Source organism: Phlebotomus papatasi, chromosome 2 (assembly GCF_024763615.1).
Source record: "Phlebotomus papatasi isolate M1 chromosome 2, Ppap_2.1, whole genome shotgun sequence".
NCBI lineage: Eukaryota > Metazoa > Arthropoda > Insecta > Diptera > Psychodidae > Phlebotomus > Phlebotomus papatasi.
Window position 1 is genome coordinate 93,461,538 of NC_077223.1, and position 23,916 is coordinate 93,485,453.

Here is a 23,916-nt window from a genome sequence, read left to right on the forward strand (position 1 = left end):
ACATTCTTTCATATAAAACCTACTGTACGATTTTTTTCGGGACGAAGGGAGTAAATAAATAAGTCAGATTAATTAAAAGAATATGTCAAAAATATGAAATGTTTGTAACCAGTGTGTGTGAACCCTGAAAGCCTGATATTCATATAAGATATTTTGACATTAAAACTTCATTTCGCAATAAGGAATAACCAGTTTTTTTTTTAAAAGAAATTAGCAGTATAGAAAAATCAGTTTTATTATAAATTTCGTCGATTGTATAACAAAGTGTCATATAAGCATGTTTTTGAGCTCTTCTAGAGCTTTTTTTTTCTTTAATTGACCTATGAATATTAAAATTCCTAATGTAAAAAAAACTAAGTGAAGTTATAAAAATTTGTTTACGATCTGACTATAGATAGAGACCATTTACGTCGTCGAATTAGACGGGGATTTATTTTAATTTTTTCGTTGTAAACGGCAAATCCAATACGACTACTCGTATCGAATTGGATTGGATTGATACCGTCCCACTTGTCCCAAAAAAAAATGACGCACAATCTAATCTCATTTTATGGGTTTTGATAGCAAAGTTTTTCAGCGTCCTTTGAAAAAATAATAGCCAAAAAGGCTAAAAAAAAACATCAAGGGTAAAACCTAAGCTCTTTTTCAAATATTACAGTCTAATGCAGGGGCATGACGTTTCTTATGTTTCCCATATGTATCTAGCGTGGCAAAAAAAAACTTTGGAGTTTATTCTGTGTTTTCTGTCATTGTGGAATGAATTAGAAGAAAATACAAATACAAAATAAAAGACAATTTAATAGCGAATGGGCAACCGAAAACCCCAAATTGGTAACCTACGTAGTTCCGGAGATATCTCGGGAAATATGTATGAAAACAGGAAAAACTTTACACTAAAACTGAATGTCACTCCCCTGGTCTAATGAGACAAATCTGATGATAGACTATTAAGTAATATGAAAGCCAAAAAGCTTTTTTTGATACTAAATAATTTAGTTAAAGTTTTACATTGATTTACTAGAAAAATATTCCATTTAGAATATTATTTCGATCATTCTTAACCCAAAAAAAAGTCATTCCACTAAAAATCTAACTCAGTCTCCACATTACGAGGTAAACTCATAAGATCAGATTAGAATTTTGGCACAATTCAATCTCAATCTAATTTGACAGTGTAAATGGCCCCATAAATGTTGTATATAAATTTACTTATAAGAAACATATTAGCGATGAATGAATATTTCGTAGATATAGATACAATGGGACAATTTGGAATCGGACAGATATTTTAATATGGTAATTTTTTCACTCTTTCAAATGGGCAAAGAGAAAAGACCACAAAGAGGTACAAACCATACACTCAAGAGTAAGAATTTTCGTAAGCTATGAATTTTACGATCATTCCATGCTTTCGTAGCCTCAAAAATCTAATAAAGCCTTTAACGAGAAAGTCCTACATTTTCTCCAATTTCCCATAGTTTCCTTTATCTAAACTTGGAAAATTAAGTGTCAAGACACTAAATAATTACTGACATTACAATAAAATTTTATTAGTTTTGAAATACTCGAAATGAATTTCTGTTTATAACTATAAATGAAAGTGCTTCTATTTTTTTGTTCAAACAGAACATCACTATTGACACATTCTGAGTCAAAATACAGACATTTTGCGGCCAGTACTGTACTTTTTCGACGTAAGACATTTACTTAAACATTTTTTTTTAATATACTAGAAAAAAGTTCACAAAATAAAAAAACTCAAGTTTTCAGAAGTGATTATATTATTTTGGCCACCACTGTATATTCTAATAGCTTGCCCAAACATCTACCGTTTCCTGAAAAATTGAGAGCCTAGGCTCTTTTTACCTAGATTCACGAGGTGAGATCATAAAATGGGCCTTTAATTTGTAATATTTTATGCATTTTCAATATTTCACAAAAAAACAACTGTTAGAAGTTATAGACGGGTTATCAGAGTTAATATTTACGCAAAAACCTTTTGCTCGAAGAAGGCTGTTTTTGTTTTTTTTGTGGAAAATTCACAAACACTACTACTTTGGCAGCTCGGGAAAATCGAGCTTTTGCAGTTTTGGAAAAGGATCAGTCAAACCATTGACTAATGGCCTCTAGACACTAGAGAAATTGATGTCCATATTGAAACAAGTTATCTACACTTGTGTAGGAAAAACTCTTCAATATGGACATAAATTTACCTAGTGCGTAGAGGCCATAAGTCGCTCTGGAATATTTGAGTCATCGATGGATTCCTTAGAATACTTCACAAAACTTAGTCATCAGATATTAAACATTCTTTACAAAACACTCGAAGAAAACACGCACTTACACAGCAAATTCAAACTTAATCAGATGATTTTGTTTTACTTTTGTCAAATCAATGTGCGTATGGTAGGTGTGATTCTTCCATAATCACGCCAAATTGACTGTCTGCATTGTCAGTAAAAAATGATTTTCCAAGTTTTACAAAAACATCTCTTCGAAAAATTGCATAAAAGAGATTTTAAAACGCATGATGTATCTTAAAAACAGTTAAAACAAGTATTTATAAGAGTGTTCCATCTAAATACTGATATGAACATTTTGGTATTTTAGTGCAGAGTTTACGGTGAAAATAAGGCGTAGGGGAAAGTGCTCTCCCTTTGAACGCTCATGCCTTCGAATAATGTTAATTTGTTTATCGGAAGAGATTAACACCAAATTATCACGGAATTATCAACAATTGATGATAAGCCAACTAATATTTAATAAAAATAAGTAAGTCATTTAGAAAAATTAAAAGAAAATTCACATTATTCGAAGGCATGAACGTTCGAAAGGAGAGTACTTTCCCCTACATAGGTGGATGAATTTTGTACGTAGCTGACCAACCCTGGGTGGCTTTGAAAAAACTGACACCAAATTTTCACTTTACTGTAGAGGAAAATCCAAATATTTTTAGGAATTTTGTGAGGTGGGATTACGCACCTAATAAGAGATTTTTTAGTGATATAACAGACTCGACTTATGTGGCATTCGGTGTTAAATCTTGAAACTTGGACTTCATGTTCTGTACGTAGCTGCAAGGGTTCCCCCTAAGCCTTTTTTAAGGTTTCAGAAGTCCCATTCCCATAATAATAATTAAAAACAGCAAAATCTTTAAAAATAGCCTTGAAACGTTCAATATCTATTACTTGTAAAACAAGTATGAAAGGTTTTTCACTCGATTCTTCAAAAGAAATTAGGCAGGTGCAACTTTTCAGATTTTGTTTTCTGTACTATTTAATTAGTAAAAGTTGTAATGGGCGTAAGTAAATAATTAAAAAAAAAGATAGTAAGTTTTTAATGTTCTATGATAGTCATTTGGAAAAGGAAATAGAGAAGTTATAGGGTAAAGTAATATAATTTGGAATTAGTGTTACAAGTTGGGCAATTCGCCGGTACAAGTTAGACATGGCTTTTTTCTTGATAAATACAGTACAAAATTTGTTTTTAAGCACAAGGAACCAAATTATAAAACTAAAGCAGAGGCCTCTCGACATTTCATTTTTCCCGTTTTTGCATAGAGGCACTGAAGACTATTGGCAAGTTTTTTTCTAAAGAGAATTGACTTATCAGTGTAATATATTTCAAAATCGTGCATTAAAAGCTATCTAAAAATACATATTTCATAATGCTCGCCGAAATAATACAAGAACTACAAGGAAATTTGTTTCAGTCGCGGTGCAATATCTGCAAAATTTTTACAAGGAAAAGTAAAAAATATCTTCACTTTGTATTAGACTTGATGGGCTCCTGACTAAAGCATTATGCTCAACGCACAATAACTTTTGTTTTATAAACATGTTTTTGATATTTCAGTAAAAGTGAGTGAGATATAAATCTAGTCATCTTGCTCACTCTCATAGGAAATTCTGAAAACATTTTACAAACAAACATTATTGTGCGTTGGGCATTAAAAATATACAAATAAAAATTAAGTACTAAATTTATGAAGACAAATAGCCCTGTCCAAATTGTACCATTGTCCAACTTGTACCACTTTACCCTCTAAGCAATCTTGTATCTCTGACATTCTTTAGAGATATTTCTGATCAAACATAAGTCATTTGTAATTTGTGTTACTAAAACCCAAATAGAATATTTTAAAGGCAGTTGCGATTTTTACTGGTCAAAATGATAATTTACTAAGTAAAAGTGCTTATGCCAAAAGCAAATTACGTCAATTGTTTAGTGAATCAACGGTCTTTTCACCCCTCATCCTCGGCCCCAGTGTATTCAAGCTCGAGCACCCAACATCGTGCCTCATTCGATCTGCCCAGCTCACACTCCTCGGAATACTCATCTCAGTGTCTCGACCAAGTGTGAGTGTTTTTACTTTTTGCCATGTGTTTTGATTATATCCCACCACCTTCCTCCTCCAACCATCATGAGCTCACAGAACGGGCTCCTCCGAGGAAAAAACGTCGTCTCCGTGAGACGTGCTTAAAATATCTCGATGATTTCACATGCAAATAGTGAGTTTGTATGCCTGCCCAACACGTCGATGATGGCTCAGAGAAAATATGGTTCAAGATTTGAGGAATGAATAGCTTCTGGGAATCTCACCTAACAACCGGCAAAACTATCATCAGCAACGAAATTGGACTTTTCTCCAGGGAATTCTGTTGACAAAACTCAAGTTTGGGTGGATGGGCGTGTGTGAATGAACCAGAAAGATTGCATGAGTGAGACAAGAGCAAAATATCAATGAAATTGGTAGTGTGGGTGGGAACAAAATATCTGCGAGGGATTCCGCCACCCACACTCACAAAGTAACGGAGGAAAAGCCAAAATGGCATTTCTCAATCAGAAAAATAATGCCTTTTCCTGCCAATTTTGATCGAGTCATTTTGGGAAGTAACTCCTGTGAACGATTTCCACGGGGCAAACTCCCAACAGGGGTGGATGACAGGAAAAATAATCAATACTGGAAAGGATCACCCCCGCAAAATAATGTCTCAAAACGGAGCGCCTGGGGAATAGAATGGGCAAAGGCAGAAAAAAAATTGGACGAGTGTGCAAAACAACAATGAAATTACATAATTTTCCACAAATGTCCCCCCAATGTACAAAGAAAACGATGGAGGGGAGAATAAATTAATTAAATTCTTCTTCTCTGCAAAACTGTACACACGGAATGGGAAAATTTTTATCGATTTTGAGGCCACGGACTGCCTAAAAAGGTTACAGAGTCCGGATTGTTTGACATTTCCTCTGGCGATAAAATGCAATTTTCTCTCGAACATCTCTACCATTGAAATACTATTTTTGTTGATGCACATTATCACTGGTTAACGCTTCGTACAGTGATCTCATCCACTTCCTGACCACCCAGCAGTGATAATGGGGGAAAAGTTAGAAAAAGAGAAGGAAAAATCAAGTGGAAGAAACAAATGGCGGATGTTGTAGGCGACGGAGGAACATCTGAGAGAAAAGCAATAACTTGTCGCACTTTTCCGGACACTTTTTGCAAGGATTTCACTTCATGCACAAAGGAAAGAACTTTAAAAAGACTTACTTACCATTTATAATACTTATTGATGGGATTTTCAGGGAAAAACACAAGAAAAATAATCACACTGACACACTTCACGCCCCTTTTTCTCTGCACTTTGCACATACACTGAGAAAAAACAGTTGGCAGCAGTGTGACAAATTCTCCAGAACACTGCGACTACTGGTGGGCTATAGCTTAACTATTTCCCGCGCAAATTCGTAATTAACAGACACTTCAATATCAGAAAATAATTTTAAGCTGATGAAATGAGCGTGATGAGAAAAAATAAATTAATTGTTTCTTTAGCACATAATTCAGAGCAATATCTTCAAAAAATATACATAATCTTAGTCATTTAAGCCTAAACTCTCAATGAAAATGTTAAAGAAATAGTAGTGGTTCTGCGGTAGTATTTTCTGAAACCCTACCACACTAGGACTTCTATTAATAAATAAATAAATTAATTAGTTTAATAATTAATTTAATTAAATTCAGTCTTTCAAATTAAATGCGAATTGAATTTTCTATCTGTATTGTACAATTTGTATTGTACAATATTGTACAATCATTCTTTATAACATAATAATTTAGTATTGGATTCTTTGGATTTTAAAATAGAATATTGTAAGAAAATTTCTAATGGTACTCCAACACCTTTTCAATTTAGTGAAATTCAATTTTTTGATAGGTGAGATTGTTAGGAATCTCACCTAATAAATTACTTAAAGGTAGAAGTGTGCAAGAACCGTTTGAAATCGAACAAACGTCAAATGAAACTTGTACGTCAATGCTCAAAACACCACCTGAATAAACTTATTTTGACGTTTATTCGGTTCCAAACGGTCCTTGCACACCCCAGCTTTAAGTAGTCAGGAAAAATTATTTTTTCTCTGGGTCATGGGTGACCCAATCGTCCTTAAAGGGTTAAAAGAACAATAAGCGGTACAAAATATTAATAGAACAATAATTATAAAGATTACCTCAGAATTTGTCAAAAATTCCAGACAAATCTGCATATTTTTAAGTAGTCTGTTGAGATAACGGCCTCGGCATCGCATATCCACAATCGCTACAAGGCTACATCTAATTGATAGCGCCCCATTTTTTAGTACTTTTTTACCACCATAGATTTTGACATCACTTTTATAAAAATGTTTTTCGCAAATGAACATATTTTTGATTTCTTCCCGCCTTGAAACTCCTACATATGCTTAAACCAAATTTCTCGTGTGAAGTTTTTGGGATGAGAAAGAAAGAGCAATTGAGCTGATGATTATTTGGGCAATTTCTGTACTGGCAAACAACCATCGTTATTTTATAAATCTCTAAAGAATCGAATTGATGCGCACTGTTGCGAAGCATTTGTGAAACTAATCGTATTTGCATAAGCTAGTGTTAAGCTTAGTTCAGCTTATTGTAGGTGAGATTCTTAATGTGAGCTAACTCGGAATGCATGCAAATTCGATTTAGAGCTGAAGTTGAGGGATGCCATTGAGTTATCTTGAATCAAATTCGTGAAATTATACAAATTTTGTATTTAAACCAAAATATCAAGGATTTGGATGTACTGACAGAAAAGTGACATATGGGTGAAATGTTGACCAGAATATTCTCTATAATTATGCCGTAGAACTTAATCTCATCGATTACTTAGAAGCCGAGATAATCGACGTTATTTGTTTCTGAACTCGTTTTTTCGACAAGAGCGCTCCAAGTGTTCATTTGATGAACTTCAACTATATGAAAGAATTATTGTATTTTGTGAGACTTTCCATTTAAAAACCCTATTTTAAGTGTCTTGGTCGAGCAGAAGCAGTTAAATTGGCACCTGAGTGATCTGAGTGGTTTCAAAGCGTTATATGGGAAAAATCAATTTTTTTTACACTTAAACGACAAAATTGGATAAATTGCATTGTCTGAACAAAATATGATGCTTGAACGAAATATAGATATAAATGTCCTCTACAATTATGCCGAAGTAATCATCAAGATCGGTTAAACACGTGTCGAGATAATTGAGGCTATGTGGTATGAAAATTGTTTTCTTGACTGTGACGCCTCTAGCGTCGGTTTTACGAAGTTCAAGTGTTATAGAAAGTTGTAGTGCTTTGCGAGATCTTTACTTTGAGCCCCACTCGTCAAAATCGGTCAAATAGAACACTTTGGTACTGATCGAAAGCTCTTAGGGCCTATTATAACATACTAACTTTAGAGCCCGATCGATGCCATAGAGGCGGAACTATTGAGAAAACAAAAAAGGGGGGTATTAATATGGCGGAAGGAGGAGTGGGGGGTGGGGGTCAATGCACCAAGTTGCAATTTTCACCCAATATATAGGGGAAAGCGCGCTACCTTCGGACGATTTATGCTTCGCACAAATCATTTTTTTCAATGTGTTATAAATGAATTTGGCCCATTATATATACTATTATATTTTAATAGCTGGTCCAATGCCACAAATTTTTACATTTTTACAAAAGCTATGGGTGAAATCCTTAAGGAACATAGAGAAAAAAATTGAATTGTCCGAAACTTGAGTCGTCCGAAGGTAGTAACCTTTGCCGAAAACCGCAAGTCGATATCTCTCTTAGTTTAGCCGATATTAAGCTCCAAAGAGCGGTCGGACGGACGGACGGGAACCGTTTTTTTATACCATCTATATATTCGTCATAAGGAAGTGGCCAAACACATTTTGGCAAAGGAGCCCGATAGGAGGACATGAAATTTTGGTAGGATTATAGTCGGTGAGATTGTTAAGAATCTCACCTAATATAATAGAGTACAGTACGACTCCAAAAGGTCGACGCGTTTGATTCTCATATTAGGTGAGATTCTTAACAATCTCACCTACTATAATCCTAACAAAATTTCATGTCGTCCGATCGACCTCAAACTTGGCCAAAATGTGTTTCAGCACTTCCTGATCACGAATATATATGTGGCTATTTTACGGTCCCGGCCGGCCGGCTGGCCGGCCGCTCTTTGAAGCTTAATAGCTCCTAAACTAAAAAAGATATCGACTTGCGGTTTTCGGCAAAGGTTATATATCGGGTGAAAATTGCAACTTGGTGCATTGACCCCCCACCCCCCACCCCTCCTTCCGCCATTTTGAAGACCCCCTTTTTTTGTTTTCTCAATAGCTCCGCCCCTATGGCATCGAGCGGGCTCAAATTATAGTATGTTATAGCTGGACCTTAGAGCTTTCCATCAATACCAAACTTAAGGTCCCCCGACCCCCCTGACCCGAGCTATAAGGGTCCAAAAAAAAATTCTTAAAATGGCCATAACTCCGGTTCTAATTGTCATAATTTAAAAAGTGAGGGCTTTTTGGAAAGCTCTCGTGAAATGCCACTTCCCCTTCTAACATCGCAAGTTCATAAAACCACCGCTAGGGGCGCTATTATTAAAAAGAAAATTTTTAAATCTTAAAAGTTAAATAACTCAAAAATTCCATTATGCATCGGGCTGAAAATTTAGTATGTTGTAGCCGTTGATTATACCTATCAAACAAAAAAAACCTTAAGTCGATCCATTACCCCTGACCCGAGCTATAAGGGGTCAAAGTTCGAACATTGACCGGCCTCTATCTCCGGTTCTAATTAACATAGCGACCTAAATTTTACCTTTTTGGTTTCGTCTCGATGAGCACTTTCAGATGGAAGTTCAAAAAGTCACCATAGGTGGCGCTGTGATAGCGTCAAAATTCATCGAAATTCAAAGTCACTTTTCTCAAAAACGGCATTGTGCAAGTTAATGAAATTTTAGTATGTTGTAGTCCAGTCTAGGACGTTTCCAAAATGGTGCGTATGTGCGCTGTGGTTTCAATAGAACCGGAGATATGAGGGGTCAAAGTTCACAAAATTCAAAAAATCATATCTCCGGTTCTATGTGACCGATTTTGATGAATGAGGGCTTAAACGAAAGATCTCACCAAATGCTACAACTTTCTAGAATATTTGAACTTCGTGGGACCAACACCAGGGGCGCCACAGTCGAAAAACCAATTTCAATATCACATAACCTCAATTATCTCGACTGTCGCTGAACCGATTTTGATGATTACTTCAACATAATTGTAGAGCACATTTGTCTCTACATTTCGTCCATACATCATTTTCCACTCAGACTACGCTATCACTCCGATTTTGCCGTTTAAGTGTGAAAAAATTGATTTTTCCAATAATAACGCTTTGACATCACTCAGATGCCAATTTGACTGCCTCTACTCCACCAAGACACTTAAAATAGGGGTTTAAATGGAAAGTTCCACAAAATACAACAATTCTTTGATATAGTTGAAGTTCAACAAATGACTACTTGGGGCACTCTGGATGAAAAAACAAGTTAAGAAACAAAAAACCTCGCTTATCTTGGCTTCTGAGTAATCGATGAGATCATGTTCTATGGGAAAATTATAGAGAACATTCTGGTCTACATTTCACCCATATAACACTTTTCTGTCAGTTCATCCAAATCCTTGATATTTTGGTTTAAATACAAAATTTGTATAATTTCACGAATTTGATTCAAGATAACTGAATGGCGTCTCCCAACTTCAGCTCCAAATCGAATTTGCATGCACTCCGAGTTAGCTCACGTTAAGAATCTCACCTACATAAGCCGGTTAGGATTATCTGTCCCTTTTTTCTAAATTATTAGTCTTTATCGTTTAGTTTATTGTTTACTCATTAAAGGCCATTTAAAATTCTTACTTAAGAAATGTAGTTCAAAGGTTAGGCATATACCCTAGTGGAATTTTTTTTATTTCCCAATTATGTTTAAATTTTTTTAAGTGTTGACGGGGTTGACACTATGAGGGTTATATTGTATATTTGAAGAAGGGTAATGAATAAGTTTGAATAAAAAAGCGATGTCTTTTTGATGGATATTTAATTGTTAAATTTTCTTTGAGAAAACAAGATATTTTCCTTCCATCGAGGTCCTTAAGTGCAATGTCAGAGGAGATTAAAATCATTTGCTATATTGACTGTGGTGGTTGTTTTTGCAAGAGTTTCGCAGAATTTCGCCCATTTGTCACCCTTAGAGAATAAATCTTCTCGACACTATCGAGTGAATCATCTCGATACAAGTTATTTTATAATTTTTTTCCCTCCCACGACGAGACAAGATGAGACTATTGTGGGAGCAAAGGGAAAAGAGGGTGGATAAGAAAAGCAAATGGAAATTTGTGTAATGAATTGCTTGACGGAATTGATGATAGTGTTCGTGAAAGAGCAACAACAAAATATCTTCCCCTTTTTATTACAATATCCTTGCGCTATTTTCTCTGCAACCCCTAAATATTATTGTAGTTGTAGTTCGCGCACATGGAAACTGAATTGGTAGAATGAGGAGGATGATGACAAAGCAACAAATTGAGAAAAACTTTTCCTTATTCCTGGCCGATCGCTCTTAAGTTGATACAAGAAGAACTCAGTGATTCGTATCGGAATTGACGGAATGAGGATGGAAGTCCGTTGTGTCTCAATTTCCGCACAATGCATCAGTGAATCTGTCACCGAGGAGATAAAAAATTATTCTCCAAACATTTTGATTTTTCCCCCATCTTCGAGGGTTAGCATAGATCTGCCTCCCATAGAGATTCTTCTTTTTCCCACCCACAGATATTCGTCCACCCTGGCTTTTGGAAGCATAACACAACCCCGCGTGGAATATTCTTCTGAAGGCGAATGTCGGAAATGGAACGAATTTATTGTTATTTATTGCTCTGTTTGTTTTCCACCCTCGTCTTTTGCTCCATCCCCAATGATGTGGTGCCATGCAGAAAAAATCTCTCAATGCACTTGAAATCTCTGGCGATTTTTCTATCGGCTTTTCAAACTTCCGGCCAATCGAGCGCTTAAGTATCATTTTATTTCATTTGCAACCAATTCCAAAAGTCACTGCAGATATTGCGGAAACATGAATAAATTTTCAGAGGACAGTAAGGGATGAAAAATTTAACCATTTCCTCTATTTAATATTAAACTAGATTGCAAAAGGACCTATTCGTCCAAGCGGATAGGCTGGACCTAAAACGTATTTCAAGGCGGTAAATTTTATTTTATGAAAAGTGGTAAAAATGATCTAAAAAATATATAATCAATACCTAAAATTGTTCTTAATCATAAAATAAATATTTGAATCAAACTGTTCTTGTCGGTCAAAATGGATAAAATTGCCGAGTTGCACGCATTTCAAGGTCACTTGTAAAGAATCTCAGCCACCGTAGGAGGCTTATCTGGACTTATCACTGGTCATTTCTATTTCAAATAGTCTGAGAGGGGAAGGCCAACAAAAGAAAAAAAAAGTTCATTGAAATCGGTTAATAAACATTAGAGATAGAGTGCGGTCCATTTGGATATAGAAAGGGTCGGGGTACAGTGGGTTGGAGTAGGGACCGATGAGATCCACCATTGGAAAGGTCTCGATTTTAGATACAATATACTAAAATTCGCTCCATAAAAACCGAAAACTCAGTCCGGTCAAGACATTTTTGATTATAGCTCGGGTTAGAGAACATCGAGTAAGGAGTGCGACCCACCGTTGGAAAGGCCTCGATCAAGCTACATTAAAATTTAAAGAAAAAGCATCGTCTAGTTTTCGAAATATACGAAATTGAAATTTCGAAAATCGCTTTTTCTATTAATCGGACATTCGATTAAATCGGATGAAATTGGGGTGACACAAGGGTTATTTATATTAGTACTCCATGAGAGCTTTCCAAAACACCACAATTTTTTAAATTCCTATAATTGGAACCCGAGATATGGCCATTTGAAAATTGAATTTTTGACCCCTTCTAGCTCGGGTCAGGGGGGTCGGGGTACCTTAAGTTTGATATGGGACAGGATGAGACAAATGGGACGTCTCCGAAAATCGAATTTTAACGCAAATGATATAATATTCGTGATCTATGAGTGTCAAAACGCGTAAATCCAAAATTAGGGCCCGATCTGACGAGGTCGCATTTCACTTGTGACCACAAAAGCTGAGATTGTAAAGAATCTAAGCTAAATGTTGGGACATGTATTAACAAACTTTTACAATATATCGATTTGTTTTTACAAACCCTTTGAACGAAACACGTCTTAGAAATTATTTAGGAAATTTGGCATTGACCGTTTTTGATGATTAAGGAAAGGCACAAATAGGAAAAAAGGTGAACTGGAGAATACTGTAACTATAGGGGAGACTGGGGCAAAGTCACAAATCGAAAAATTCAAAATTTAATATTCTCCAAGGTAAAAAAGATAGCGGCTCAATTTTTTTTCTATAGATAGCCTCTATAGACCTTCTTCAATGTCGTAAGTTTCTTAGAATTCGAACAAGGAATTTAGAAAATAAAAAATATCGAAATTTTTAGTCCTATTTTTGAAATATTTTCCTTGCAGAAGATAACAATTATTACCTACTTATTTTCCAAAATTGATGCACTGGTGAATATTTTCTAAATAATTTGGATTTTTTGAATACGAATCCGCTATCTATTTTAGAATGTCACAAAAGTTCTTTTCTCCAGAAATCCTTTTATTAAAAATGGCCTCTTGGGGTAAAAAGTAACAAAAAATATAGAGCAAAAAGTAACAGAAAAGCGAAGCAATTTATGATCTCTCACGGCGAAAAGAAACGTCATTATCATGTCTCGCCGCTTGTTTGCATTGGTCAAACGATTTGCAGTCTTTTGTGTGTTTTTTTTCTAAAATAGCTTGAAAAGCACTTTTCTCGTTTTCTCACTTTTCTCGCAGAGAAAACGGTGTTTTACAATGGTGTAGATGAATAAATTTTCTATGAAAATATGTCCTCTAGGTATTTTTTCAAATTTACGGAAGTCTGTAATGAAGCGAATCAAAATATGATAATACACAATGTCTGGTACTATTTGCCCAGCATTTTTGAGAATAGTCACAAAATTACCTTTTAGAAATTAGCTCGATAAATGTATTTCCTTACAAAATAGAGGAATATTACTTTCACAAAGTTGTAGAGCGGTAAATTTCCTATATAACTGCGCTAATTAGAAATTTTTGAAACGATCGAGTAGCTTGTAAAAAAATAAAATATCCGTTTTGTGACTTTTTGCCCCAGTCTCCCCTACTGAAATGTTACTGTTTGTCTTGTTTACCTATTCAATTGATCTAAATTATTCTCAAAACATTCACTAATGCATAAATGATTAAAAATAAATTAACTCCCAAATTGATATCTCCTGTAAGAAAAATATTTTATAAAAAGATTCGAAATTTAGATATTATTTATTTGCCATATTCCTTGAAGTAAAAAAAAAATTATGTTTATGGTAGTTCGTGACGGCTATCTGAGGTAAATATTTGAAATTCAATCCTTTTTTTTTTCAGGATATGAAATTTAAAAATTTTAGGTTTGTCACATTTTGCCCCAGATTCCCCTAAAATATATCTATTTTCAAAAATTCAAAATCGATAGTATTTATTACTTTCTCTTTAGAATAAAGCAATAAAGTTTATCAAGATATCTATATATATCTATCGTAAAGCAAAGTTCTTTCATGTGAGACACAAAATGCAGTGCACTTAATGTTCCTTGTTAGCAAGGAGATGAAGTGATAAATATTATCAAAAATTGAATCAGTACACACATGAATGACTCTGAGATTTATTGTGACAACGACGGAGTTCAATAAATCCTCATTTTCTTGAAACTACTCCGAATCTTTAGTATCAATTTAATTTGCGAGGCACATCACTTTAGCTGGCAGGGAGATAGACAAGGAGGTGAAACTGGTGGATATTGTGAATTAATTGGAGAATTAGAGAATGTGTATTAAGTAGTCTGCAAAGTCGATGAGATTGCGCAGTTGCATCTTCCCAAAAATTCTGCACAAACATACTAAAAGGGGAGCAATCAATTTGATTTACTTCGAACGCCGACGACTTGCTGAAAAACTTGTCAGTCATAAATTGCTCTCAAGTTAAATGCAATTCTCACATTTTCCCCAACCGCCATCCGGAGGCATATAATGTTTTCCACCCTCTCTGGGCTTAGCCACAAAAAAACATCTCTTAAGAGATATAAATTTGAGCAATGTGTAATGATTCATCGTAGCAGGAGATATGCAGGAGCATTACATTTGCAATTTTATTGTTGGACAAATTTGGGGGGATTGAAAGATCATGTGATAACGAGGGGTGAGAATAAATTAATAAAGAAATTCATTGCACGGAATTTATAGCGCTTGCCAAGTATTTTGTATATCGTAGATTTTATGTACTTATTTTATTTTTGGAAAACTTTCAACTGGAATAAGTTCTTGATACAATTTTCAATTTTGCTCAATAAATACTGCTGAATTGATCAGAAATCATAATTTGATGGTTTTCCTTTGCCAAGACTATTTCATGTTTATGCATTGGAAATTTTTGATTAAGAATTTGGAATTCGATAGAATTTGATTTTTCTATAAACATTATTCAAGTTAGATTGTTTTTAAAACAAAAAATAAATAAATTCAATATAAATAAAAATAATACAATTCTTAGGATCATCTTACAGTGAAAAGAGGGATTATAAATATTCTTCAATTTCAATAAAAGGGGAAGTTCTAAGAGTGCCATAAAAGAAAATAATAATAAAAAACTAAGAATATCTGCAATGATAAATCATAAATTTCGATATGCTTCAACGAGTCATCCTAACATTTTTCACCCTCATCTTTTGGTATCTCCAATGTGAATAAATTTTCTGAATGACAAATATCTCTACTGCTTCCCTTAAATGCGTGCGATGATTTTCATGAAATTTATTTCATGCTCCTCTACTTGTTTCAATCGTACAATCATAAAATCACCCTCTCCTTCTCCTATTTGTGCGAAGAACATGTTTCACAAAGGCTTGAAAAAAAAAATCTCCGAATTATCCATGACAATCTCAAGTCAATTAATTTTACTTGGAACGATACAAATGGTCCAAAGATTAACAAGAGTCACATTGTTGTTAGATCAACATTGCAGTTATTTAGAGAGACCGAGAAGCTAATGCTGAGCTATAGACCGACTATTTGTGATTCTTACTGTGTTATATCACACTTGCACATTAAAATTTTAATATGATTCGCATTAATTGTCGCTGGTGAGAGTCCAAATGTGTAATTTGTGTGTTTGAATAATTTTATATTCAAAATTTGATATATTTGTTGATACAAAGGTAGACTTGGCCCGCAAAATTTGATATAATATAGCATTAATACGAAAAATTAATGCGATTTTCTCTTTAATTTTTTAATGTGAAAAATATTTATGCTTTATGTAAATTTAAACTTATTTTTGCAGGCCAAGTCCACTTCTTTATCAATAAATAGAAAAACCCAAAATATTAAGTGACTCAAAGACACAAATAACATATTTGGACGCTCACAAGCGACAATTAATGTGAATCACATTAAAATTTTAATGTGCAAGTGTGATAACGCCGTTACATTAACATTTTTACAAGAAGCAAATTTTTATCTTAGTTAAAATGAAAGATATTTAATAATCATTCATTATTAAATTTACTAAAGTTTTTGATCTTTGGTAATATTTTTCTTCATTTTTTTAATAAGCACGGTAAATAATTTCGAACCTATTAAAGTACCTATTAAAATACATCTTTCTTGTTCTAAGTGGTTCAATTAAAAAAGTGGTAGCAAAGCGTCGCAACTTTGCAAAAAGCTCGATTTCGTTATTTAAATGCAATCCCTCAAAGCAAGTTTTGCAGTATTTATGTCATGGAGAAACCATCGATTTGACAATTATTCGTATTCCGGACACAAACGAATTGAACCTTTTTATAGATGCAACATACAGTCCAAGAAATTTGAAAATAATTCAGTAAATAATTAAAATTATTCATTATCAAAACCAATTTTCTACCGGTTCAACGGGGTCATATTCATAACTACTTGAAAGTGGTTTAGATTTATTCGAGATTCAAAGGTATTTCCAATGAACTCGAACTTACTTAGTTGAGAAATAATCACTTTAGAGTGTTTTCTTGTCTTCTCAAGAATTGTTCCTTAAAGATATTGTCGTATAACACAGGATTCATTTTCAGGACACAGAATAAACTTGTTTCTAGAGAGATATGCAGAAAATTAAGATCATGATCAGTAGGGGAATTCTGTATAACAATATGATAATATCATATGGCAAAATTTCGTCTTTAATACGGGAACAGGACAACATTAAAACCCAGCGAGCATTGAATGGTTATTGCAATAAGCTCTTGGTAACTGATATGAATCTGATTTTCGATTAATTTTTGCGAATTTACCACATAATACATTCTAAATTTGTCATATGACATTATCATACTGTTACAGAAGTCCTCTACATGTTGACTTATGAATGCCAAGTCGCTATCTCTAATTTTTCGACTTGTAAAAATTGACACGCTCTCACGAACAAGATGTTACTTTTTTTCGGAAATAGCCAAATTCGTAAGGATATACGAAACTGGCGCAGTAGTAAACATGGGGTATTTCTAAATACTGACTTTTAAATTTACATTGGACTTATATTTCCCGTTTCTTCAGTGGACAAAACTCCTATAGTATCTATAAATTTATATAGGTCTCGTCCTCTCAAGTCTAATATTTAATTAAAAAAAATCGCAGTGTTTACCACTACCTCATTTTTACTATTACCCCAGTATAGTAAGAGCTCTCCATGTATTATCTTTTCGCAGGGTTTTTAGGTGCATACTAGTTTACCACCGATTCAATTGATTCATACTTTAAAAAAACCATTCCGAAATAAACAAAATTGGTTAAGAAAAGAACATTTTAGAATATTTTAGCATGAGTAACAAGAAATATGTACAATTAAAAAAGTAAATCCGAGAAACGTACGTTACGGGTACGTTGCCAATTAATTACCGACTAAGTCCGATGTAATTTTTTGATTAATTGCCCGATGTAATGTTGAAAATTTCAAGATCTTTCAAAAAATCTAAATATAGGCAAATCAGTTGAAAAATAGGTCTTACTAAGTGGTTTAACCTCGGGTTTAACCAAGGAGTAGATAACAATGCCGCTCACAGTTCACTTGAGTATCAATCTGTCGATTTCTTTCAAAATCGGTGCTGATTTTCCGATCTTGTGTCAATCTGTCAATCTCATACCGGTCTGCTGATCTTCCAATTTTTAGTATCAGATCAGATCGGCACTATTTTATCAATCGCCGTTCACGGTTCACTCTGAGTGAGAGCCAATTATTCACTGGCTTATTCACCACTTGAGTTTAACTTTGACTATCGAAAGTTCGATATCGAAATGTTTTTCAAACACAAGTATCTAAGGCCGAAATATTCACATTAACTACCTCCAAAACATATTCGAAAATATAAAAATTCTAGAACCCATTTTCGAAATCAATCAAAAGACATAGTTTTGGAAGGAAAGGGAAAAAATACTTTCCTAGATAATGTTGATTTATGGACAGGTCGTCGAATACCGGAAGTCGATATCTCTTACCGTTTGGCCACTAGTCATGTCACAAGTTGAAAAAAAGTGAACTATATGTAAATGCTCTCTCTTTGCGTTCTAGCAGTACTAATAGATAAGTCTACTTTAGCTGCAATCAAGCATTTATTAAGGAGTAATAAATTCAATTGAATTGAATGATATCCAATACGTAAGATTATTCGAATAAATACGAGGTTTAAAATTGTTTCTCAGGTCCTCAGCTCTAAAAGATGATTTCGGACTATGACACTGTCGTAAGGCACCAACATATATACAAATAAAAAAGCTCCATAGGGTGCACGACCTGTAAAATCCAAAATTAGAAGTCTTGACGACAGAAACTCTCTCACCAATATCCTGTATCGACTGTCTCCTGTCGCTCCTGTGAACAATCCCGCCACGGGGTACCCTTCCCAGTAATTGGAAGCTCAAGCTTCACAAACGGAAGCTCACCTCCAAGCTAGACAAATTGCTTACTTTAGAAAAGCACCAGGATATTTTCGATAATACACGGTTTATTCTTCGGAATTGTATTCATTTGTTCCCCAAAGTCTAAATTTTGTGAATTCTCATCTCTTGGGCTTTCTGAATAAATTGCAATATCTGCGATATGCTAAGGCATCTTGTAACGTAATTTTCTAAACATAATCACCCCTACTAACAGTATTCATTATTATTAGTGTTCGAAAATTACATGAAATTTTCATATGAATTTTTTGTTATTTTCGTATTATTCTTTATAAGATACTTAATTCTGGAAATAAATCTTAAGCCCCAAGTTTATAAAAAGTAGAATATCAATGTAGCCCCACCTCCCTCTAAATTTTAAGTTTTATAGTTCAAATAAAACCTAAGAAAGACGTTATACTTACATGACTTTAAGATACACACAAGCTAAACGGTATGATATCCAGATACGGTTTCCGAGTTTGAGATCTTCCAAAAGTAGAAATTTGATCACTATCAAGTTTTTTTTTAACTTCACAGCCAAATATTGTGGAGCTATTAATTATCTATTAGATCTATTATATTGGAATGAAATTTACATTTCGTCCTTGAAAAATTTGTGGTCTAATCAACATTGTGACTTTCAGCACAAGCTTCTTGGTGGCTTTGAGAGGAAGCTCCTATTGTGGGTGAGGCAAAAGAAAACAAAATTATTGCAATGTAGTTTTTCATTCTTTGCTTCTCCCAGAGAAATTCTTCTTCATCCTTCCGGTATATGAGAAATCCACCCTCGTGGAAACATCCTCCTCGCACCACAACGTGTCAACGGGCGCCGTGGAGTCTGAAAACTTTTTATTGTTCAACATGGGTTATGGCATTTTCTTCTTGGTTGGCACTAAAGGCTTCACCCAGGATCGAAAAAAAAAATCTTGTACATTTGCAGAAAAAAAACGAGAAATGTGGTAAAATTCTATTGTCCCTCATTCCTCAAAATATTATCAGACAATTTAAATATTTTACGCGTTCTCTGAACATGTCATTGGCTCCAATTATGGGTAGATCCAAGTGTTCAGAGATATAGCAATAATAATACGAAAAACGGAAGCAGAAAAAAATGTGCCAATAGGGACAACTTTCAAAATGTGCTAAAGCAAGATATAATATGAGAAGTCAGTGAAATAATAAAAGTTGGCGCCAAACCACACAATAATCACGCCATTGAGGATATTATTCATCCCACGAAATGAAAAGCTACAATAATAACAATTTCGGTGTTCATTTCCACGCCCCTTAGACCATCCCGCCATATGAATTTCATTGTCTTTTTAATTGTTCACCACTAAAACTCACTTCCCAATGGGAAGGATGCGCTAACAATATGAGGATTTTGAGGGATTTTCCGCGCGCGCGACAGAATGGAGACAATCTTTTAGTATAAAGAAAATTTGATAGCTAATTTATGCAAAAAGATATTTTTTGCATTTATCTAATTTGAGGATATTCATCTTTGAAATTGAAACAATTCAAAAACTTTTTTGAAAATTACAAAAATGTAGTAACTCTTTAGGTGTCAGGATGTATGAGTAAAGCAGGCTTCAGACTCAAGGTTCAGTTCCTGAGCTAAACCTTACGACTGTTCCACTAAGGCTCAGTTGGAAGCCTCAGTGGATCAGTTGGTAGAGTATAGTGTCTCTCTGACTGTGAGGTCTCGGGTTCGAAACGAGTTCGGCATAAAGAGATCTGTCGATACAAATACACATTCACTGCAACTGATCCAACCAAGGCTGGTCTGCCGCAATATAGAAGCGGCACTGTGTGTGTACCTCAGGCATACAGAAGCCGAGATATGGAACTGGAGGACCGCCTTGGAGGTTAAGATAGAATGGAGTAATGGGGAGTGCATAATGGGCCCAAATAAGTGGCCTAGATGTAGCGGAACCGATAAAGGTTTAAACCGACCTATAGACAAATCTCTTAATCAGTTCCTGGAACTCAGGTGTTTTTTTTTAACAAAAAGCAATTTCAGTGATTTATTTTTGAAAAATTACTGAAGTTGAGCCATATGGTTAAGCTTAAGATCTGAAACCCCTATAAGGCTTTGGAACAGTTTCACATAATACGAAAATATCCTTGAATCAATCCTAGCGATTCGTAAAGCTTATGGTTTATCTAAAGCCATTTCAGCTTTTCTTTTTTGATCTCAAAAATGGTCATAATCGTCATAATCCTTGGGTCAGAACCTCCTATACTTTAAAAAGTATTTTTCTCAACCGGTGAAGAAATTCAGATTCGTTTGAATGGAGTTATAGAATGATTGAGAAATTTGAAACGGTTTCTAAGGATTATAAACCGATAATTCTATGAATTGGTTTTTTTATCGGCTTTAAAAGGATGAAGAAAATTTAAAAACGGTAAGCCGACGACGGTGCTTATGAACTTGTTTCGGTACGGATGTGATTGTCGTACAGTACAAACGGTTTTAAAAACGTTATAGCTTATTATAAATCGTTTACGATTATACCTATTTTTAGTTTTGTTGAGTGCTAAATTTTACTTTAAAATTATTCAATTTATGGTTTTAAAAACGACGTTAATCATTTTCAAATTTCCCTCTGTCGAAATTGGAATTAAAGAATCGCAGATCCTAAACGCTCCCACATGTTTTTGTCATTTTGTACATTAAACAATTTATATTGCTATCGAGAAAATATCCCTTTGCCGGACACTCCAATCGTTTGCTCCAGGCAATATGTGAAAAAAAATAATTTAAATCAATTTTTTCCAAGATTTCTGAAAACTGAGATACCAATTTTGCTCTGGGGTATGAAGAGTAAGACGGCTGAGGACGCGATATCACTATTTGACCACCCTACCATTAGCATTATAGTTTTTCAGATATTTTTGTTCATTTCTCTTACAATTTTCTTCATTTTCAAATGAAACTTGGCACATCTTGACCCTAAAGAAGGCTCGAAATGGATGTTAAGTTTGAGGTCCCTATTTCTCATAGTTTCACGCATTTCGAGGTTGCCTGTAATGAATCTCAGCTACCATAAACTTCTTTGGACTTCGAATTTGCCCCCAATCCGAATTTACAATAAAAGAATCACACCTATACCATAAGCCGATTTAGGCTTATCACTGGCTTATAAGAACTCATTTCTAATGGTTGTGGTAGTAAAATAAGTATTGCTCAAAATTATTATAAAATAATAATAATTATAGAAAAATAATAAGATTCGAAAGACGCAGAGGATTACAATAAAACCTTACATTTTCAAGGATTAAAAAAAATTGTAAAAATTCAGTAAAGAAAACTTTGCTGAATTGCGAATCCAATTAAGAAATTAGACGATTTTTGAGCGAAATTATCTCGCGTGGGATACTTTACAATTTTGTGTAAATTGTATTCATTATATAAATGAATGAAATTCAAAGATGAATTGCTACTTTAAAACTTAACTCAGTGTCAGCCAAAATCCCAAATCCAAAATCGAGAATGCCAAAATCTCGAAAAACGAAAATCTCGCAAAGCCAAAACCGAGAATGGGTCGAAATGCCGAATTTTTGGCTATTTTAGTTTTAGGCTACTATACCGCAAGGGGATTTCTAGACATGCATTATTATTTTTTCTTGTACGGGATGAGGTTGTCAATCCCATGCCCGTGGAATCAAGTGCAGTGAAGCTCACTGGATGCAATCCGAACACCTTTAACGCCAGAAAAATTCCTGGTGACCTAAAGGGGATTCGAACCCGAGACACTTGCATCATAGAGCGACTGCTCTACCACTTGACCCATTGAGTGCCCAAGAAAAATGTGTAAAATAGTTTAAAATTAGACATATTGGTTACTGCATTATAAATTATTTAATATTTAATTTAATTTATTTTATTATTTCTTCTGCATTCAACAAAGATTCAACCAAGATTACTGGAGAATTATAATTTGACTTGCTCGGTTCAATCAATCCATCTTCTAACATTTTAGTAACTTGTCTTTTAACTTCTGATTTTTGTGTAAAAGGCATACGATAGTTTTTAATATACACTGGATTTTTGTCTATTAATGTAATTTTCTGTTCATAAAAATTGTTAACTGAAAGCTTGTCTTCAGGCAAAGCAAAAATGTCTGTATAATTTTCACATAAATCCAACAATTGACTAGAAGCGAAATCTGGAACATTCCTTGAGATTTTTTCTAAAACATTTTTATCTCTATCAGATTTTATTGTGCTATAAGAATAAACATCGAATTCATTTAAATTTGTGCAATTTAGTGAAAAGTTTTTGCTTAATTTCACAGGCTGATTGTTTGTATTAAGTACTCTGATAGTTTGATTTTCTTTCGAAATTATTGATCTAGCCACATAAACTCCTTTGGAAATCTCTTGAGGTTCGATAACTGAATAATCATGTTTTGTTTGGCAAATGAAAGTTCTGTTAATTTCACATCTTGGAGGAATAATTATGTGTTCTTGATCTGGTCCTTGTAATAGAGGAACGGTAGAATATCGATTATGATTCTTAATTGAAAAATACATATCTTCATAATTGATAATGCAATTAAATTTCTTAATGAAGTCTTTTCCCAAAATTCCTGTGGAGGGAATTGGGAAATCATCAGATACAACATGAAATACATGTTCAGTTGTGAAATTTTGAATATGTAACAGTGTTTTAACAGTTCCCAAAGATTTAATTGTGTTTTCTGTAATTCCTTTTATTGTACATTTTTCCGAAACGTTAATTACTGTGTTACTTTTTATAAAACATCTTTTCAGTAATGATATATCAGCTTGTGTGTCAATCAAAAATGAACATTCTTGATGCACAATTTCGCAATATGCCAAAATATAGTCCGAATAATCCAAGTTTAATGAAAAAATACTATGCGTATGCGTATCAAACGAATTTACTGTACATCCCCGAGGTGCCGAGTTTCGGGGCAATTCGAGTTTCCCTGACTCGAAGAGCCTTGGTCTTGGTTTGACATAAATCTAACATTCCTCGAATTATTGGAATTGTTAGACTGTCGATTGGAATAATAATAATTATTTCCACGGCCTCTGTTATTCCTACCACGATAGTTGTTTGAACTGTTGTTGTTTCGGTAGTGGTTATTTTGACCACCACGATATCTTCCGCGATTTTGAAAATTTTTTCCACGGCTTCTATAGTATAAAACCTGAGAAGGTTCATCTTTTTCTTTAGCTTTCTCATCACCGAATTTAGCTAAAACGTCTCTGTGATTTTCAAAAGAACATGCACCCATTATAGCTTTAGCTTCACTTGTCTTGACTCTTGCCCGGCATGCTTCTACAACATGCTCGTTTACTTCAATTTGAGCCCTTGCTTCAGAAGTACCTTCCAAAATTAAACATCTTTTCAAGGCATCTCCTAATTCTTCAATTTGTTTAGAATACTCAGGAAAATTTTTATCTAATTTAAAACTCG

At 34.2% G+C, this 23,916-nt stretch overlaps 2 protein-coding genes across 4 annotated transcripts in view; one reads left to right on the forward strand and one right to left on the reverse strand.

The window, feature by feature from the left end:
• The window catches only part of LOC129802422 (talin-2), a 76,577-nt gene extending 70,916 nt beyond the window's left edge, over positions 1-5,661 (reverse strand). For all 3 annotated transcript variants that reach the window (XM_055848207.1, XM_055848206.1, XM_055848208.1), the window contains exon 1: positions 5,559-5,661. The gene's annotated coding sequence lies outside the window, so the exon portion shown is untranslated. The remainder of the gene's footprint in view (positions 1-5,558) is intronic.
• The window catches only part of LOC129801078 (uncharacterized), a 47,785-nt gene that overhangs the window by 16,707 nt on the left and 7,162 nt on the right, over positions 1-23,916 (forward strand). The gene's annotated exons all lie outside the window — the stretch shown is intronic.